The 19,675-nt window shown below is 44.4% G+C and overlaps 1 long non-coding RNA gene across 1 annotated transcript in view; it reads left to right on the forward strand.

Moving 5' to 3' along the window:
* Positions 1-19,675, forward strand: part of LOC145963033 (uncharacterized) — a 269,815-nt gene that overhangs the window by 56,072 nt on the left and 194,068 nt on the right. The window contains exon 3 of the long non-coding RNA XR_014436058.1: positions 7,768-7,822. This is a non-coding gene — a long non-coding RNA (uncharacterized LOC145963033). The remainder of the gene's footprint in view (positions 1-7,767; positions 7,823-19,675) is intronic.

Genomic DNA, 19,675 nt, shown 5'->3' on the forward strand with positions numbered 1-19,675 from the left:
ACAAAAATTGAGCCTCGTCGAATTTTCTCGCGCGTGTGTTTTCTCATTAATTCGCGTTCTTGATGTACGATTATATTTCCCTTTCCGAGTAAAATAACGACTTTTATTTTCAACGTCGAGAGAAAAGAAGCGCATTCTATATGAATCTCACAAAAGAGCGACGATCCGGTCCGAGTGGGTGATTAACAAGTTCTCCGCTCTCGACGAATGCGAGTAAAAAAAAAAAAAGAAGAGTCTCGCTTCTCGTTTCTTCCCTTTTTTCTTTTTCGTTTTCGGCTGGCCGCCGAGAAGGACGACGACAAGGCCGTCGACCCTGATTGTTGAGTGCTATCGAATGCTAACGCTGGAAAGCGTCCACGACGGCGTGCTTGGGTTACGTGTCCTTCGGCTTGTCCGTGCGAAACGGACAAGCTGCAGACGGACCAGCGACACGTCCTAATACCCATCGTGAGTTACTAATCCTTTAAACGGATTACCAATTAAACGTGTCGCCCCGTTTCGTAGGCCGAGATGTACGAGGGAACGCGATAGGGGCGAGGGAGAGAAGGGGAAGGGGGGAGGAAGGACTCGAGCTAAGTTTGGAACCCGACTATATCGCAACTCGTTCAGAGGGGGGAGGAAGGGGGTGAGTGAGAGAGAGACAGGGGGGGGGCGGAGATGGGGGCAAGAGTAGAATCGGCGCCGCTACACTTGCGAGGTGTTGTGTTCTGCAACGGGTGTTACGTTTCAAATCTCAACAGAGAGATCCGCTTAAGCGCACCGCGCATACAGCTGCCAAGCGTTGCATACCTCGCTGTCATGTCACAAAACTCGACACTGCCCATCACCGTCGTTATCATCTCCGTTGCTCGCACGACGCGATCTCACTCTTTCAGTCTAACTACGCATCTCCGTTGCTGCCGGTTCCCCTCCTCCCCCTTCTTCTGTCTCTCTTTCTCCTCTCCCTCTGTTTTCGCGTCGCTCTTTGTCGTCGCTAACTTGTTACATGACAGTTTTTATTTTCGCGATGTGCGAGGTTTTCTTGTCTACGTAGTCTCTCGTACATACGTACGAATATACGCCAACCAGCTCGCACAGTCCATCTGTCATTTATGATCAACTACTATCCTCCCGGGACGTCCTGGCAATGCCTCTCTGACTGAGGCTGAAAGCCATCCGTCCGGGGACGTGAGTTTGAATTCGCGAGTCATAGCGTGAACGAGCGAGAGAGAGAGAGAGAGAGAGCGAGAAGAGAGAGCCCTATCTCCGAGTTGTATCTGTTATCTTCTTAAAGCTGACTCTGCTGACTCGTATAAATTTATTATGCCACTCGATTTCTAAGAGATTGGCATTGTGCGCGCGCATAAAAGAATATATACGGGAATAATCTCGTCGTGAAAGAACAAAAATTCTATTCGCCGAACCACTGACGTAGTTTGCGTCGTATCACGTTTTCACCTATTCGAGATATAAAAATACCACTGCGCGAAAATCGCCTTGATCTAGCGAGATCGTAGGATTACGTCCAAAAGGGGGAGGATACCTTTCCAATTTAGCCAGGCGACTACGAAACCGAAATCACGACGGAATCATTGTTAACGCGAGGTTTTTCTGAAGGGAGAGAGAAATTATCATGGAAAGGAGAGAGAAGGAGGAGGAAGCTCGAGAATTACATCTCGACGACGCAACGTGAATGGATTCCACCGTGGAAAACATGTCAATCACTTCGAGATCCCCCTCCCCTGCCTCTTCCCGGCGCGTGCACACGCTCCGATTGACATCGTTCCTGGCATCTGTTGCGGGAACCTATCGAGAGTCGGCTTTGTTAACGAGATACGCGCGTTACGCTTTCCCGTGTTACGAATAATACGCCTGTATTGACGCGATTATTTGATTCGGAAACTCCGCTGGAACTTGGGCAGATCGTTTCGAAAAACGCGGAGGCAGCTTTGCCGTTAGCAAGCGTCACACGCAGATGTAAACACGCCTGTTACGCGCGAAATGAAGACGACGTGTAAGAGACACATCGAGAAAAAGTCATGAAGCAATATGCCTTATCGTCGTCGCCAGACGACACCATCTCTGTCTCTCTCTCTTTCTCTTTCTCTGCAGGAACGTTAGGCTTTGTACGGTAATCGCGGTGACTCATCATACGTCGGCAATCAATCAACTAAGCTCGATCGGTCGTGAGATTGACAGAGTAAAACCACACACGTGCCATTCGCGACAACGGCGGCGGCAGATTTCCAATAATGATACTTATCCGGTGTATTTATTAGAGTCTTATCGACAGCTGAACGAGACCACCGTCGTGAATCATAAATGAAATATTATTAATTATACGGCCTTTAATAAATTGCCGAATTAGCATCGACCGTGTTAAAATATTATCCTTTATAATAATCTCGATCATATTCCGAAGATAGCATTCTCGCCAATATCATTTTTGCATAATGGCAAATACAGCTATGCACATTTAACAAAGCATGAATATTAATATCTTTAAAATTTTATATTATACATAATAAATATTATATTATATATAATTATAATTTTATATGTATAATTATATATGTATATTATATATATAATGTACAGACACACACACACATTATATAAATATTTTATATAAATATTTATATAAATATTTATGTAAATATTTGCATAAATATTTTATATAAATATACGTAAGATATTTAACACATGTGCATGTGCATGCTTAAAGCCATGAATATTTTTATGAGAACTGTTTTCCCAATTATCTCGTGACTCAATTTCACATTTTACTCGATTAAGGGAAGACCAGATTAAGAATATATCAAAGTATAGTGCATTGACGTAGCTAACAAAGATAATCGCTGATGGGAGGACGAAGTGCATCGCGATCGCCGTCGCGTGAATCTCTGCTGGAAGCTCCTACGAGAATCGGAAGGTGATAGATGGTCCGATATTATCTTAAGTGACGAAGTCACGCACGCAGGCGAGCATCCGGTCGGCGCAATGTCGCAACACGCCGGGATGTAACCTGACGACGTGTAGGTGGCCGTTGTTGTCATCGTAGCTGGCGGAGCTTACCGGAGGACGCTGGTTATCTCTTTGGACTCTCGTTCGCGGAGGAGAGGCCAGGTCGCTTGTGAAAGAAGCGCTTAACGAACTGACGACGACATTATTGTTGTTGCCGGGACCCCGGACGGATTCGGCCGACTACCCGTTCCCTTTATCGGATGAAGCCAGAAGGCAAACCGTTCTTCTTCCTCTCTCTCTCTTTCCCTTCCTCCTTTAGCCCTTCCACCAACGGTTTCCTTCATCCGTGTCCTCTCGCTCTCGTTCGCACGGAAAGAAAAATCGTACAAGCGAGGGAAAACGAAGAAGGGGGGAGGAAGAGACAGAGACGAAGGATTTCTCTCGATTTGACTCTAGGGGTAGGAGGAAGGGGCTTTAATTAACTCGCTATCTTTTTGGTACGTGTTGGTATTTACGTGTATCAACGGCTTGAACTTGACTTCCAGTCGTCGTTCCGAGGCACTGGAAAAGTCTCATATCCCTCCTGTTTACGATTTTTCATCGATATATATTCGACAGATTTGAATCTCTCTGCGTTCTTGCCTGAATTATGCATATTATACATATTGCATATGCTTCTCATTATAAAGATACGATCGAGATTGCGCGATTACATTCGCCAACATATTTTACGATCAATATTTCATGACATTAATGTGCCAATATACATAGCGCGCGTTTTTATATTCAACGATAATTATAATCAAATGCGACTCGTAAAGTTAAACTTGTAAATATCGCAAGTTGTTAAATCAACTTATCACTTTACTTATATTCGTTGCGATCCTCTCGTGTGCGTTTCGGGTAATTAATTTGCCATAAACATAATTTCTTGTGAAATTCGTAAGAGAATATCTCGATACGATCATTTAAAATTGTATTTGAGCACACGCATATACATGTATGAATACACGTATTGCACGTGGTGGCAACACGAGCGTGACAATACTATCGTCGTCGAGGCCATCTTCCTCCTGGATTCATTAAAGACTTTTATCGGGAGAACACAGGAGCGTCTATGTACCAATTCACTTAACGTAACCAATCTAAAAATGCTCATCAGCAATTTAAAACGACGAGGGCTTCTGAAAGGACAGCTATGAAGGACGGGACGGAAGGGTGTAGTCGATGAGATGGTCGGAAGGACGAGAGGGAGAAGAGACTTTCGCGCGGCTCTTTCGAAACGAACGGAAGGGGCGGTCGGTGGTGAACCGCCTCTACCGCGGTGGCGAAACGACTGTCTTCATGCGACCAGGAATAGAATGAAGAGCAAAAGGAAGTACGGAAGAATCGCGTGAAATCTAGCAAAATTCTTAACGCACTGTTTTAACATGTGACATGTATTGAGATTCTTTTTACGAATAATTTATCGTACATTATTATAATCAGAATTGATGTTCAGACTTCCGTTTTGTACGCAGATTTTAAGGAATAATATGGTTTATTTTATAGTTTATAATATTAAATTTAAAGAAATTTTTTAAAGCAGATAAGAATTTTAAAAAATAAATATAAAAATATTTTATTTATTAAATTTTGAAGGAATAATATTTGAGTAACTTAATATCCTAAAAATATTAAATAAAAATAATTAATAACGATATTAAAAATTTAATGAATAACATTAAAGAAATGTTCAAATATTGACAAAATTATATCTAGAAAAATGAAATTTATATAGTTTAGAAATTTCATTCAAATCCTTGTTAATTTATGAAGATGATATATAAAGAAAGAAAAACAGAAAGAGAGAAAATAAATGAGAATATTTTATTTGTTTTACTCTGTTAAATTTTCGCTGGGCATTTGTTAGAAAATTATTGGCTTCAGGCCCGAAAGAAAGCATCGTCCGCTCCTGCGAGAGACGGAAAGCGTGAAAAGAGAAAGAGAGAAGGAGATCCATTTACGGAATGCTCATCGACCGTCGTGGGCTTTTTTCCGGATGTAGGGTGTATTCCGTCCTCCTCCCCCTCCGTAGCCGAACCGCCGAGTCGAGCGAGAAAAGGGGAAGGGGTGCTTTTCGAGAACGCGCGAAGGAGGATTACTCTGATTCGTTTTGGCTTGCAGATTTCGCCTTTTCCAACCGTCCCCCGTGCCCATCAGCGTTCGTACCGGTGATTCGCTACGCGCGATGGGGTGAGAATCTTGAGGAACGGGGACGAGAGGAGATGAAAGCGTGCAGGATGGTTTTGCCGGCATTGCGATAACAGTGAATAAAATTCTTCGATCTCGGGGCTTTGAAAGTAACGTACGCGGGCCACTTTGCCACGGTATTGAAGAAAGAATCGTCCGAATTCTCTCTGAGAAAATTTGCCTCTCATGGGAAAATCACTCGTTGCGAGAATCAAGACGCGTAAATTATTTTAAACGTTGTCAAGAACGGAAAGTCTCGGATCTATAAATGTTGAACGAAACAAAAACCGCATCGCCTGAACAGCGGAATTAATAATTCCGTACGGACGAATTCATAAAGAGGCACTACTCCGAAGCCGTAATCAAGACGCAAGTGTCATTCGTCACAGCGATAACAGGGAGATAAGGCCATTGTCGGGTCTGCGGTTATCGGTTTTCCAAAGGGAAGAAGGGTGGGCAACGAGGTAATGCCTCCGCGCAGCCGTAAATCATGGTGTTTGCATAAAATATTAATAAGTGACACGAGTCAATCCGGGATTAGATACAAGGGAAGTTGCGAGAAGGGGTCTCCTACGATATTCGCGCCCGCTACTTTATCTATCTCTATTTTATTTTGTTTGCGCTGGCTTTTCCCACACGAAGGGTCGACCCATCGCGTTCTCCTCCTCGTCGTTCGCGATACTCTCTTCGACAAATAGTAATAATGCGAATCGACACGTGACGTCCCGTTGTCGCTACAACGGTAAACACTACGCCCGAGGGAAGAGAGAGAGAAAGAGAGAGACTGAGAAAAACATAAGTTACTCTCCGAAAGATCAAAGGGCTGTACCGTCTCCCGTCATTTTTTTGACAGATCTCGATCGTAGATCTCTCGATTCAAGATTTTCTTGAATTTTTTGGAGACGAATGCTGAATTTCGAACAAATTAATTGAAGATATATTCTTTAAAGTGAACAGCGGCGTGTTGCTACGAAGCTCTCGCAGGGAAATAGTCTCGATTGAGAAGCGGCTTTCGCGATGACGCGTGTAGGATAATTGCAAACGGCTGTATCAGTGACCCACACTCCGTTCGACACGTGTCGCCCCGTGCGCTCGTTGTTCTTATCTGGCGACTGCTTTACAACGCGCCGAGAGACACTCTCGGTTGTATGTATTACTCGTAATAATATATTCTTATAACCTGGCGTATACATATATATATATATATACGGATCTCCCCCTCTCAGATGGCGGATAAAGAGACGGAGAGGAAGCGAGAGAGAGAGAGCGTGCTGCTGCAGCACACGCGTTTGTCAATGTTTGCCGGTGTCGACACCCACCTACTTATGCAAATCATTTAATTTAACCCCACCGCCGCGTATCCCGAGAGAGATCGTATCTCGAAACCTATTCGTATTCATTGCCTCGAAGCGGGGAACGCCACCGCTCGACCCACAGCAGCCATACGATCGCGTTTCTCTTGTCCCGATGCTGCTCTCGCCGACTTTATATCGACGTAAAGTCTTGTGCCACGCGTGCGTTACGCGCACCCGAAGAAATATCCGCGGAAATTGATGTATGTACCTCTACACCTATCCACCTGTCTTACCTTACCTATCTCTGATTCAACCGCGCGACCATAACGCGAACACATACACATACGTCACGCCGGTTTACGACGCGACTCGTGAGGAGAGAGCCGCGTCGCGTTCCGCTTTTTATTACAATGTATATGTATCTCGTATTTGTTACGCAAGAGGCGTCCTCGGGTTAACGAAGGAAAATATTATCTCTATTTTATAACTTGGCCACGAGAAATCAAACTCGTACGACGTAATTAAATGCTAATTTATTGCTCATTTGTTGCTCTAACTGCCCGAATTATATTGCTCCTACCAATTACCAAGGAACTGAAATTAATATTAAAGATCCGAGTGCTGACTTAACATTTCCGTTTTCAAAAAACATTTGTAGGGAGTCGTAAAAAAATGAATGTATTAGAATTAATTAATTATGAATTAATCGTTCAAAGTAGAAAAATATTAAAAAATTTGGAAGATAATCGAAATTGATTGAAAAATGCTCATATCGCTGTAAGAGTAAATTATGTTAATGCAATTAATTGTTCTTTCCTCCAATTTCTTAATTGCAAGTGTAAAATATATTTAAAGACTGAATAATTTTTTGTTTTATATGTTGTTTATTTTTTACTTTTTTATTTTGATATAAGATGATTTCTAAATTTATTTCCGGAAAATATGATTTTTCAATGCTCGTAAAATAAGTTTTCAGTTATTTTTAGATTATTTTACAAGAGCAATATATTTGATATTAAAATAATAAATTAATAATAAAGAAAGCATTTTTTACAATCTTGAACAAAATTATATCGTACATTTGAATTTGATTTCTCGGTGAGAAGAGTTTATTGGATATTTATGAATATAGTGTCTATAGATTTGATGATGTACGCATATTTTAAAATTTATTTAGATGCAATTATAAATTGACATATCTATTAAAAAATATATTATAAACAAGTAACAGTATAAAAAATAAGTAATAGTATGACAAATTCCCACTTGCAACTATAAAAGAATTAAAATGTTTCAGATGAGAATGGAAGAGGATGGACTTTGAAGCAGGATAAGGAACAGGATGCAATTGGGTGAGTCCTCATTCAAATAAAATATTAACTAGTTAGCTCTTACTTTCGCATTAAATATGTTGACGTTAAGTCAAAATTAAATTCTTTAAAAGAAATTTCCAAATGTTAGATTTTGGAATTGAGCGAAAAGTAAGATTTTAATGTCAATTCGCACATAGCTAAATATAGCTACGCAAGTAAATGCATAAAACGATATGCCTCATAGAATGAAAGAATGTGCAATTTAATGTCCTTAATTTTATTCACTTCTAATAAACATAAATATTTAAATTTAAATATTTAAATTTGAATATTGCTGCTATTTCTTGAAGTACTGATATTAATATTTATAAAACGTCATATATAGAATATTTTAGTGTTCAACCTTATTCAAAAAATACGTAATGGATACGATGACATTGATAAAGCACATATTCGACATTATATTCTGTTTGTTTCCAACCATAAAAAAATTCCATTAAAAATTCTATCATAAAAATGGCTTATTGTACTGTTAACAAAAATGCGACGAGACATAAAAAATAGTATCAAAAATTTTCTCGCGATGGAAAATTTGATCCGACAGGTAAAATTACGCGTCCTAACCAAATTAAAAACTTCTTTTCTCATTGAAAATAGACAAAACGTTCGAAAAAACGACAGTGATTAAAGACAAAAAAAAAACGGGAACTAATTTGACAAATTGCATCCTCCTATTAATAAATAAATGGCAATTTTCGTTGAAAAAGAAGGGTCGAAATTAATACGTCGTATACGCACACGAGAGCGCGAAAGCGATGTAGGTATATCGAATAAATGCGGTGATTGAACGTGCGGTAGCGAGCGATACGATTTCATTACCGCGGCGGCGAGTGGAAATCGGGAGTCAACGATTACGATTGGCCGGCGATCGTGTTCGGCGCGTCCAACGGCCGGCTCGTGAACATCATGGAATGACGTATCGGTCGTGCGGTCGTTTTAACCGTTTTAAACGGCCCGGCGGAAAACGAGTGTCGGCCAGCCACGCCGAAAGCCGTGTACACACACTCGTGACCGAAGGCCGGACGGATGCTGCGAACGATATGATATCGATTCCAATCCGAGCCCCCGCTCAAGAGAGCTCGCGCGCGAGGGGCTTTGGCGGGACACTGCTGAATTAGTAGTATTGTTAATGCAGTAATCGAGTGCTTCATCGTTGGATGATTCCGGGGGTGCGGGGTGAAGTGTCACCGCCACGCCGGATGATGAGAGATGGTCGTGTGTAGGTGTGTGTGTGTGCATGTATGCATGTACCAGTGTGATACAACGTGTTATCATTCGGCTAGCGTGTATATTGATGTTGGATAGCAAAAATTTCGTCGCAGATGGGCTGATTGTTCCATCGATGGAAATTCGGCGGATATTAAACGCGAGTACGCGTTGATGAATTTTCCGACATGATATGATGACGTGTCATGATTTGTACAAAGATTTAATGAGACGAGAATATTTATTTAATTTTGGAATTATATATTTTTTTTAATTAATTATTTTACAAATCTCTCTCGTCTTTATTAATTACTGTTTCGCTTGTATTTTAATCCAGGTGTTTTATTTCTTAAATTTTTATTATTCTTGGAGAATTTACTCCGAAACGTTAATAAATGCATCTCTCTCTTTTTTTCTACAGGTGCGATAAAAATTTTTGTTTTAACGGGTGTACTCATAATTTGCGTCAGAGAACGAAATAGAAGCAAGAGGTCCATAAACGTTCGCGCGTGTATTCATGTAGACGACGTGCGCTCGCCGTTTGTCGCCACAGCCGACGTTCATTTGTTTTTCCCAACAAAATAAAAATAAAAACCGGCACAGTGTTCCTCTCCTCCCGCATACACACATTGGCGTGACTCGTGCCGACGACGAATGAAAGCAATTACAAAAGCCGGCGCAGCGCGATTTTTCCTCTATCAAAAAGATCATTCGACTCTGCGAAGCGTCCTCCGGAAAAAATAACCCGCGCTTTTCGTGGACCGCGTTTATTTATAAATTTGACATCTGTCAAATGTGAATATTTGTAACAATATATGCTTACAATTCTATCGTTAAAAATCGCATGATAAAGTAGGACAGTCGCGCAAAATTTCAAGTCATTCCTTGATCGTTGTGAGCCTCGACGATTCGCGACCTCGTCTCCCGAAGACGATTTGGCGCAGCACAGTGTAATATACTGCCGGCTACAGTATGCGGAGAGCGAGCGAAATGTACAAACGGCCGCTCGTGTATTCATGTACCCGACGTGTACCCGCCGTTTGTCGTCACGGCCGACGTTCATTCGTTTTTCCGGGCCGAATGAAAAAGCCGGGCGGCGGCGCACGTAGCGATTTACGCACACAATCGCGCGCCGCCCGGTGGCGTACGTGGGTGGCGTCGCGACGCGACGCGACGCGACGCCCGGCGTCGCGCGAGCGAGCGGGCGGCGTCGCGTCTAGCCCGTTTGTCAAAACTCTTTATTGCCGTCCTCCGGGCGCTGTATTCAAAGCGAGGACTCGAATGTACACCGGTCGGAAAAGTGCACCGCTTCAGTTTTATACATATATAAAACGCGCGGGCGGCTCGAGTTTTATGATTACCCGCGGCCGCGAGAAAATACGCGACAGGACATGGACGTCGACACGTCCATGTTTCGTCCACGTTGCCCTCCCGTCCCCCCCGCTCACCCGCTCACCATCGGACCGACTCTCACCGACTCTTGGAACAGCGCGAATCCGGCCGGGTTCGCCGGTCCCCGAAGAGATACGTGTCAAAAACGGCCGCGTGTTGCGAATGATTTTATTTTATTTTATTAATTTTTTTTTTTTTTTGCAACTCGCTCCGCGTTTCTCCCGATTTCCGTGTACGCTCCTCCCCGTTGGAAATTTACGCGCGAATCAAGGCAAGAGAACGCGATAATTCCGAAATCTCTCGTTATCTCGACGCGATGATATTTAATCATCAAATGCGAGCGATACAGCGCGAAACGCTGTATTTCCCGAGCGAAACTCGCCTTCCTCGTCGTGCTGTTCATTAGCACTGACGTTCAGGTTTTTGCCTGAATACAGAATATACCGCCGTGTATACGTACGCGTATGCATTTCGCGAATATTTTCATGAATAAAAGCGCGAATAAGGATACGAGCACGAAGTATTAGCGGAATAAAATAGCCGTAATACCGACTATGTTGAACATACTCGGAGGTTGTGGTGAAATTTCGTTTCTATAACACTAGTGTTGTGTATGTGTGTGTGAGAGAGAGAGAGAGAGTCGTAATAAATTTTCATTTTTTTTCCACCTGGCTCTCTTGCCCCCGGCAAGCGTCTAGTTATAACTTTACCGCAGTTAAATGTTTCAAATAATTAATGAACAATGTCTTTTGTATATAAAAAAAAACTATCGTTGAAGCACGACACTATAATCATTTGTACAACCAAGTCTGGAGAGTTATATTTTTTTATTTTTCTGTTTGTTATATAAATTTCATTTCGAGTAAGATTATTCTTAGGGTCCATTAGTGGCGCAAAAGTAACGCAAATTAGGAGACAATACGATAAAAAGAGAGAAAATATTTTTACAGTACAAGAGAGACGAAGGAAGCTCGTGTAAGCCTAAGTGTTACCATTTCATAATAAAATGGTTCCTTTGTTCTCTCTCTCTCTCTCTTGCGCAAGTACATATAACTTTTGTGACAAGGAAATCTTGCACGCCCCTTAGGCGCTCCCGCGTGTTCGTTGTGTACATAATACATATGTATGCATTGAAAGGATTTGGACAAGAACTCGTGTGTCCTTTCAGGGAAAGGGGAACGTCTGAATCTTGAATAGCAGAACGGGAAAGTAGACTGACACCTCCAAAGTCGTCAAGCATGACGTGTCTTCGAATCTAAAGACACGTCGGTTCGAATCGTTTTCGCTGATATCGCGATAGTGACAAATTCAATTTAAGACAGCGCGCGCGCGATAAGACTTGTAAATTTCTCAATTTATATATTTATTCTAATACATATCTGTACATAAAATAATACATATACATGGAATAAATATACACACAAAGCGCTTTTCACAGCCATTCTCGCGTTTAATGACTCGTAGTTTCTCTGATACGCGAATTGCCAATTTCTTGATCCAATTCATCCCATTCGCCGTGCCACATGTGGCATTATAATTTCAACGAGATATCGTGGGAGAGAGTTGAAAGCTGTAAAGGAAGACAATCACACAACAGTCCAGACACACCATCGACGTCCGATTGTATAACGCCTGTTACGACACGCGCTGCGACACCGAAAGTCCATGCAGCAAGGACGCTTAGCCGAATGAATACACGATGTGCATTCTCTGCCGCGCACAGGGGTCGGCGTACACAATGGGCATAAAATCCGAAAAAGGGGGAGACTGCGGATAATTGGCTGGAGCCGTTTGCATAGCGTCAAATCGCGAGGTCAATCCGCTCGCATTGCGAACTCGTCCCCCCCTCCCCCCCCCCCTCGTCGCCCTTCTTTCCTTCCTTTTCTCACCCCCACGTCCACGCGCTTTTCAGCGGTCCCATCGGCAAAGGGGATGAAAATCGAGATCCAGCCAGATATATATATACATATATAGATAACGCGGTTATTCGCGCTCGCGTCTCCGCATCTCGCTGTACGATTGTACACGTGCTTTTGTGTACACGCTTGGCGAAAAGCCATTTTTTTTTCTTTCGGAGAGGGAAAAAAAGAGACCGAGCCCCCGATCGGGCCGGTCATTGTTAGATTTTATTCGAACGTATATCGGGATTTACCTGGGCTCCGACTCGCACAATGCGGGACAGAAAATAGAATTTCGATTACGATCTCGCGCATAACAGGACGAGTCTCTCGCGATATATACGCGCGCGTGCAATGCCGATAAGGTCGCGCGACATGCAGTTTCGCGCGGGCGAGATTCCGAAGGCGCAACACCCCCGTCTGGGTTGTCGACCAGTCCAAGAATTTGGTGCGCCGGCACGTAAACGGGTTTGTTTTTCATACGGGACGGAGCGCACGTAGCGCGCATTATTTATGAGATTACCGGAGATTACGGGAAACGTGATACCGATATCAAGCGGCTCGTTCCCAAGACCGATTGCTGTGTCGCGAGGTACGTTTACACACTTGCCGTTGTATCGGTGATCTATCATCCTCCCGCGAATTTCGCTTCGATTCGCAAGCCCGCGATTTAATGGGAAAAAAGTGGCCTACCCCGCCCGTCTTCGATTATTCGGCGGACATGTATACGTGATTTCATTCGCGAAATGCGTTCGCCTTTCGTTTTTATGCGTCCCCGAGTATACTTTATTGCGCTGGCCCTCTCTCTCTTTCTCTCGTCTGTCACGTGTGTCTATTATGCGTCCATAGAGCCGCGAGAAAGATACACACCGGGGGCCCCGGGCTAATCTGGCGTGCTCTTAGGGTGGATTCGTCGCGCGGTATCGCCACTCCGATAAATAAATCAACTCGTAAGCAGCCACCATTAGGGGCCTGTGGCGTGTACGCGACTCACACCCCACGCACGCACATCTTTCCTACCCCCTGTACGCGCTATCTCCAGGGGACCTCTTTGAATATGTCGTCGCTAGTCGACGCGCCATTCGCACTCTTTATCCTCGGTTTGATATTATTCTCGCAAAAACGAAAAAAGCATTTATTGAATCGCGGATATAACAGATGTCAAGGAATTATATAAGGCGCATAATCAAAAAAATTGTATAATTGGGAAAAAGATTTAAGTACGCACTCTTTGCCGAGATTTCGTATAAAACAAGTCAAACTGCATATTATTGGACATCGAAGAGCGATTAAGAGAGGGAAGAGAGTTGCCCGAGAGAAATTTCTATTTTGAAGAGAAAAATTCCGAGAAGAGCTCTCATCCCTCTCTACGCGAAGAATATCCTTTTCTTGGAGAAGAGAAGATTTTGGGACGGTTCAAGCAGAATAATCCCCGTCACCGTGCCCGTCTACCGTCGTCGACAAGGGTGGAAAAAGTGGATAACACCGCTGGAAGCCGGGCCCGGCTAAGATGATGAATCTAGCGCGGAAGCACTTATGACGTACGACTCGGAAAAGCTTGGTAGGGTGACTCGCGTCGCACCCTGCAGCTTTGTTTTCCGCATCAGTGGCACCACCCCCGCTCCGGGTTGGATTACCCGGGGTGATCAGCTATGAAATTAACTCTCCCTCGCGCGCGCGTTCTTTATCACTTCCTGACTCCGACTCCCTCTCTCCCTCTCTTTAAAAGAACCGCGTAAAATTCCACTCGCTCTACGATGGAACAGTTACGTTTTTTACGACAACATTCGAGTTAAATAAACTTCAAGATCGTCAAGCTCGAAATATAAGAGGCGTCAGTTAATAACTTTCACATTTTGCGCATTATACATCGTATACTCGTTATACATATATAAATTCGATTTACATTTTACACCCTCCCCTGAATGCTCAATCTATACAGGCTGTTTGCTTTTGTTATCTCGCTATATGTTCCGACCGAGTCAGTTATTTTCAATGACGCTTTATATCGCAACCAGCAGCATTGTACCTTTAAGCAAACAACGTCATGAACGCAAGGAGCATTCTCAGCGTCGAATGGCGTTGAATGGACGCTTAATTTACCGAACATACCGAGCATACATGAAAAATATCACCGCGTTAGAGTCGTGATCTGGCTGGATCGGCCGTGGATCATCTCACCGCCGGTTGATAGGGAAAAGGTCGCGTCATTCTCGGGAGGGAGGAAGGGGGCGAGAGAGCCTCCTCGATCATCCAGCACGTCGGCTGTATAAATATCTTCTTCCTGCCTATAAAAGATACCCGTAATTACGGCGCTTTCGAGCAGAAACACGTCCGGCACTTCTACGTAGTCGATACGTCGCAACGACGCGATATAGGGGAAGGGGGAAAAGGGGACGGAGGGTGAATCGAGTTAGCTAGCGGCTGTTTTGCCATCGTACCGAGTCGCGATTGCGTTACTCGGTGAGATCCGCGGATCAGAGTCTCGGGCACGTTCGCGGTGAAAAAAAAGAGAGAGAGAGAGAGAGAGAGATAGACAAGCAGATATAATGATCCGTTTTTAAAAAACTCGTGACGTGGTGATTACTCCAAACATCTGTCTCGAGCGACACGTTTTTCGCGCTCCTGCGATCGAATTGAATCGCGTATACATATCGGAGCACACGATCCCTTCGCATACATATTTCAATACTTATCGGATATCCAAAAATTTGCAACGATATGAGCGAAATATAACGCGGAGCTTTAGACGGTATTAGCTATTTTTCTGTATAAGATAGAGGACTTTGGTCGTAAATCTGTTTATGCCAGTTTTCAAGATATCTATCGTATAATGATATGTCCTGCGGCTGTGTTAGAATAGAACGACGAGCTTATTCGAGAGCCGCGAGAATCCGTCGTCTGTATATCCGCGCAGCTGCCACCCCGGAGTTCGTATTATGCGAACACCATCTGCATCTTTTTCGTGCGAATGTATGAATGCCGGATACACACGTCACGCGTATCTACCTACCTTACGTGACACCGACGTCAAAAGTTTTCGACAGAGCCGCTCGTGGGTCTGAAACACGCCCGGCGAATGTCGTTTCAACGAGATCGTCGCGCAATTTGGGAAACTTCTTTAGAATCCCCTCTCTCCGAGAGGCAATTGCGCGAACTTTCCGATGCCCCTCCGGAAGCCAATCTTGCGGCTTTGGGAAACCGGCAACTTCCAAACTGCTGCTTTTTCAGAATCTTAGATCTCTCCTATCTCTCGCTATCCGTCTTATTTGTAATATAAACTTTGGAGAAGTCGATTATCCTTTCTGTCATCGAGCCACTTTGTCGAGATCTCTATATCAATTTCTCGTATCGATCTTAGATTGAAAGAGCTCGAAAAGATTGATATAATCAACAACGTGTATTATTTACGTAAAATCGTTTCTCTTCGCTTCTCGCGGGGAGGCTTTATTTCTGCGCATTTGCTTAAATCACATATAATTCGTCCTTGATGGCACTTACCCAACTGAACGCACGTAGTATGTTTCTTGCTCGTTTTCCTAGACTAGGCTTGCAAGTGGCTCAACGGAGCCGAATTGGGGGAGAGAGAGGTTACTTACGACGCGACGCAGGTAAGTAGCGATGTAAGTGGTTGTAGACAACCCGGGGCCCGAGCGTCATAAGCAGCAGCCGCTGCCTAATGAAACTACAAATCTCCTCGCCCTTTAGGCACCACCTGTTCTTAGACGGGGCTGACACCGCCCGCTCTCCCGCAACATATCCCGCTTGTGTGTGACACACGTTGCTTATGAGATTCAAGATTATTGCCCCCCGCGTCAGTCCGCTGACACACCGGTGTCTCGGAGACCGTTTCCGCGACGCGACACGTCGAGTAATTGCGCGCGATTAATGTTGGCGTCGAATTTACACTGAAATCTCAAGCCAGAGGAGATTAAACTCCACTACGCCATTCTATGAGACTTATCATCCGTGATATTGAAATACTCTTGTCCAAGTATAAACATTTATTAATACTTGAAGAACTAGAACTAGATTGTTTGCTCTCGTTATGCAAGATTGCAATCAGCTCTGAGAGAAAATGACAGAGCTATTATAAAAGTACGTAAAATATTTATGTATGATATAATCTCCAATCGTCGGATTGATTTTTTTTTTAATTAAAAGTGGACGCTCGTTTAGTAATAATTTCTTCAGTTATTCTCGCGTGCATTTCTCGTCCTCTCTTTTCACCGTTGGGTAAAACGGGTACGGAGGGTGCGCGTATATCGTTCCGCCTGGAAATTCGTTCGGGAGCGATTTTACGTAGCCATCGCGGTTCTATCGGCAGAGTCCGATGGCGCTCGAGTCGTTGTAAAACAATTATACGGTGTCGTCCGGGCGCGCAATCGATATTTCATCAATTCCATTGTCATTGCCGGGCAATCCCGCGTGTCATGATTATTGTTTGCAGGCCGCGTGTACAATGAAAGCGCCCGCTATTGCCGCTGGTACGGAAGAGCGCCGGGTACAGGGGCTCTGGCGGAAAGAGAGGGAGGGGGTCTGATAAACTGCGCCCATTATCAACCGACGATTTCGTACTTTTCACAAACACGTTCGTTCCGCGCCTATTCATCCTCTTTCTCTATATCGCCGTCCCTTTTTCTCCTCGCTCCTCTCTGTCCCGTCTCTCTTTCTCGTCCCTTCTTTCTCTAGCTTTCTCGCCAGGTCGTCTATGAACGCGTTCTCTCCCTCGCGCTCACTCGGACACATTGATGTTTCATCGGGCGTTCCGGCGATCCATAAATAAATGCGCTTGTTACCTACCTACACACGGCGGACTCACTCGTAAAGCGAATATTCTACACGCTCGACATTAATACGCATTAACATCGGAGCGTTGGGTGGGCGTTGTTGATGTACCGTCGGAAATCACCGAGCCGAGCTTGTTAATTCGTTCGACGTGTCACGGCCAGCGTCGGGGCATTCAACAATAAAAATTACGTCGCGTTGTTTTCGTTATGTTTTTTTTGGTCCTTTTTTTATACCGCTCCGGCGATTCTTCCCGCGACAAAATCAACGACGACAAACGCAACTGTAGAACCGACGGCGGGAAGGCGACGGAGGGAAAGTCTATGGCTCGTAAAATGATTAATTGGATGAGTCGTGGAACGAGTTCCGTTCCAATATGTAGGTCCGGCTTTGTCGTGTGCGAAGCACCAAAGGCCGCGGTCGTCGGAAACGACCCGTCCTCGCGCTGGTCATCAATGACGGTCCTGGTTTTAAGACGCTTAATTCAATCATCATTCCTCGCGTATCCCGCCCGATTCGCTTCAACACACGTCGTAAAAACGTTAACGCGATTGTTATCACCCTTGGTCGTTTCGCGTCTCCAAGATGACTCATAATATCGAGCTCGAGGTGTACACAATGGGAATTAACGGGCGAAACATTTTCCCTCCCTCGACGTGAATGTTTTTATTTCGTACTTTATCGAGGGCGAGATAAACTCTCCAATGCGACAATTTCCCAAATTGTTGGTATCTGAAGAGGATCGTTCGCGAATTATACCAATGTCACGATGTTGAAAGGAAAGGAATACTGCCGGCGTGTTTCTTTTTCATGGTAAACATCACAACGCTCAGAAATATACATCCGATTGCGATACCAGGCGGTAATTTCTATAATTAAATTCCCGTGCGTTGTGTACCGATGCGAATAATTAATACCGCGTCGAGAAATATCAATCCAGCCCCCGGCCTTTGCGATGTATGCGCAGCATTAAAGTCGTTGAATAATTCGCGCGGAGAACGAAGAGCGATGACGGGTAACGAAGATAAGAGGTGACGCGCCAGACAATCCGGTATTCCTACACTCGATTCCTCTCTTTCTTCTCCGAGGCGAGCGATGAGACTTGATTTTCTCCGCGCGAGACGCTTGAAATTCACGCGGCTCTCAATATCACGCGGCGGAGCAGCAGCCGCGAGACGCGCGGCATCAAATATTCAAGATTTTACCGATGGCGTCAGCCACGCCTGTCACACCTCGCGTTACACAGGTTCTCAGCCCTCCTCCTCCTTGAGCTCTGCCGCTTCAGCCATTTAGCTGATTTAGCGACTGCGGGAGAGCGCGGAACAACCCTCCTGGTTTTCCGGCTCTCGCCGTGTTCCGCGTGCCGTGACACGCGAATCGAATTTGTCAAAGAAGCCGTTTTCCACCTTCGTGGCTTTCTTTTCTCTCCCGTCAACGCTCTGCCCCAGTTGCTCTATTCCGCGACGCGGGACCGAGCCCGAAGAATGAGGCAGCTGTCGACAAGGCGCCGATTCACCGGATTCCGTTGAATCTTTTTTTCTTTTCTCGAAATGCGATGATTGATACCGTAAAAAGTTGCAACCAGTCGAAAACGACTGGTCTAGAAGCTACACTCTCGAAAGAAAACAATACGTACAACGGTCGATGAGGGTATAATCACGATAATTATACGTCTCTAAAGCTACGTCTACGATTGAGAATAAGAAGAGACACGCGAGATCTTCTGCTTGTTGCAATTTCAACTGTGCAAAATATCTTGTACGATAACGCAACTTTTTATTTCAGTCAATTCTCGACTTCGCGGACGCGATTAACGCCGCGAAGCGGATCTCTCTTCAGAGATCCGTTCGATATAATCGGATAAACATCAGTCGACGTGTAATCAAACGTGGTAGAGACCCCTTATGCGGAGGCGCCCCTTATATCGGATGGACGATCGCGATCAGCATATATATTTGTATGCATTTGCACTCACCGGCGAGAAACGAGTTCTAAACGACGGGTAATTTGAGAAGACTACCGGTGACCAATCCGGATCCACCCCCGCGCGCGATGCCAGCAAGAGAGAAGGGTATTATACGCGGGGGTTTCATACATAAAAGGGGCCGAGTGGGTCTCTCCTGATCCGGGTCTACAGTAAGTAATATAAGGGTTCCCCGCGACCCTTCTCCGCACAAGGGTTGTATTCTAAGAGGGCATGAATTCAGCGGGCGCCTCTTCCCCGCCCTCTTCGCGACTTCTCCTCTCTCTCAGAGTCGAGTCGAGTTACATTGCATAAGTAACGTCATGAACCCCACGACCCTCGACTGTAAACTGTGCTTATTTGGCCCAACGTCGGAGTAAGAGCTCGCCTTGGCCTGAAATAGGCAAACGACCGTTCGTCGAGTTGCGTCACTCGTAACGATGGAGCTTGCCGAGAAATTGTTTTGTTCGCAAGAAGAATATGTATGTGTGTTTATGTACATATATATATAAATTATGAAATATTATTTAAAAGATATTACAATATGGAAAGAATGCCGGGAAAAAATCGTCGGCTCGATTTAAC

The sequence above is a fragment of the Camponotus vicinus genome, unplaced genomic scaffold (assembly GCF_025532165.1).
Source record: "Camponotus vicinus isolate PSW18456_S1 unplaced genomic scaffold, iyCamVici1.0 SCAF_12, whole genome shotgun sequence".
Classification (NCBI taxonomy): domain Eukaryota; kingdom Metazoa; phylum Arthropoda; class Insecta; order Hymenoptera; family Formicidae; genus Camponotus; species Camponotus vicinus.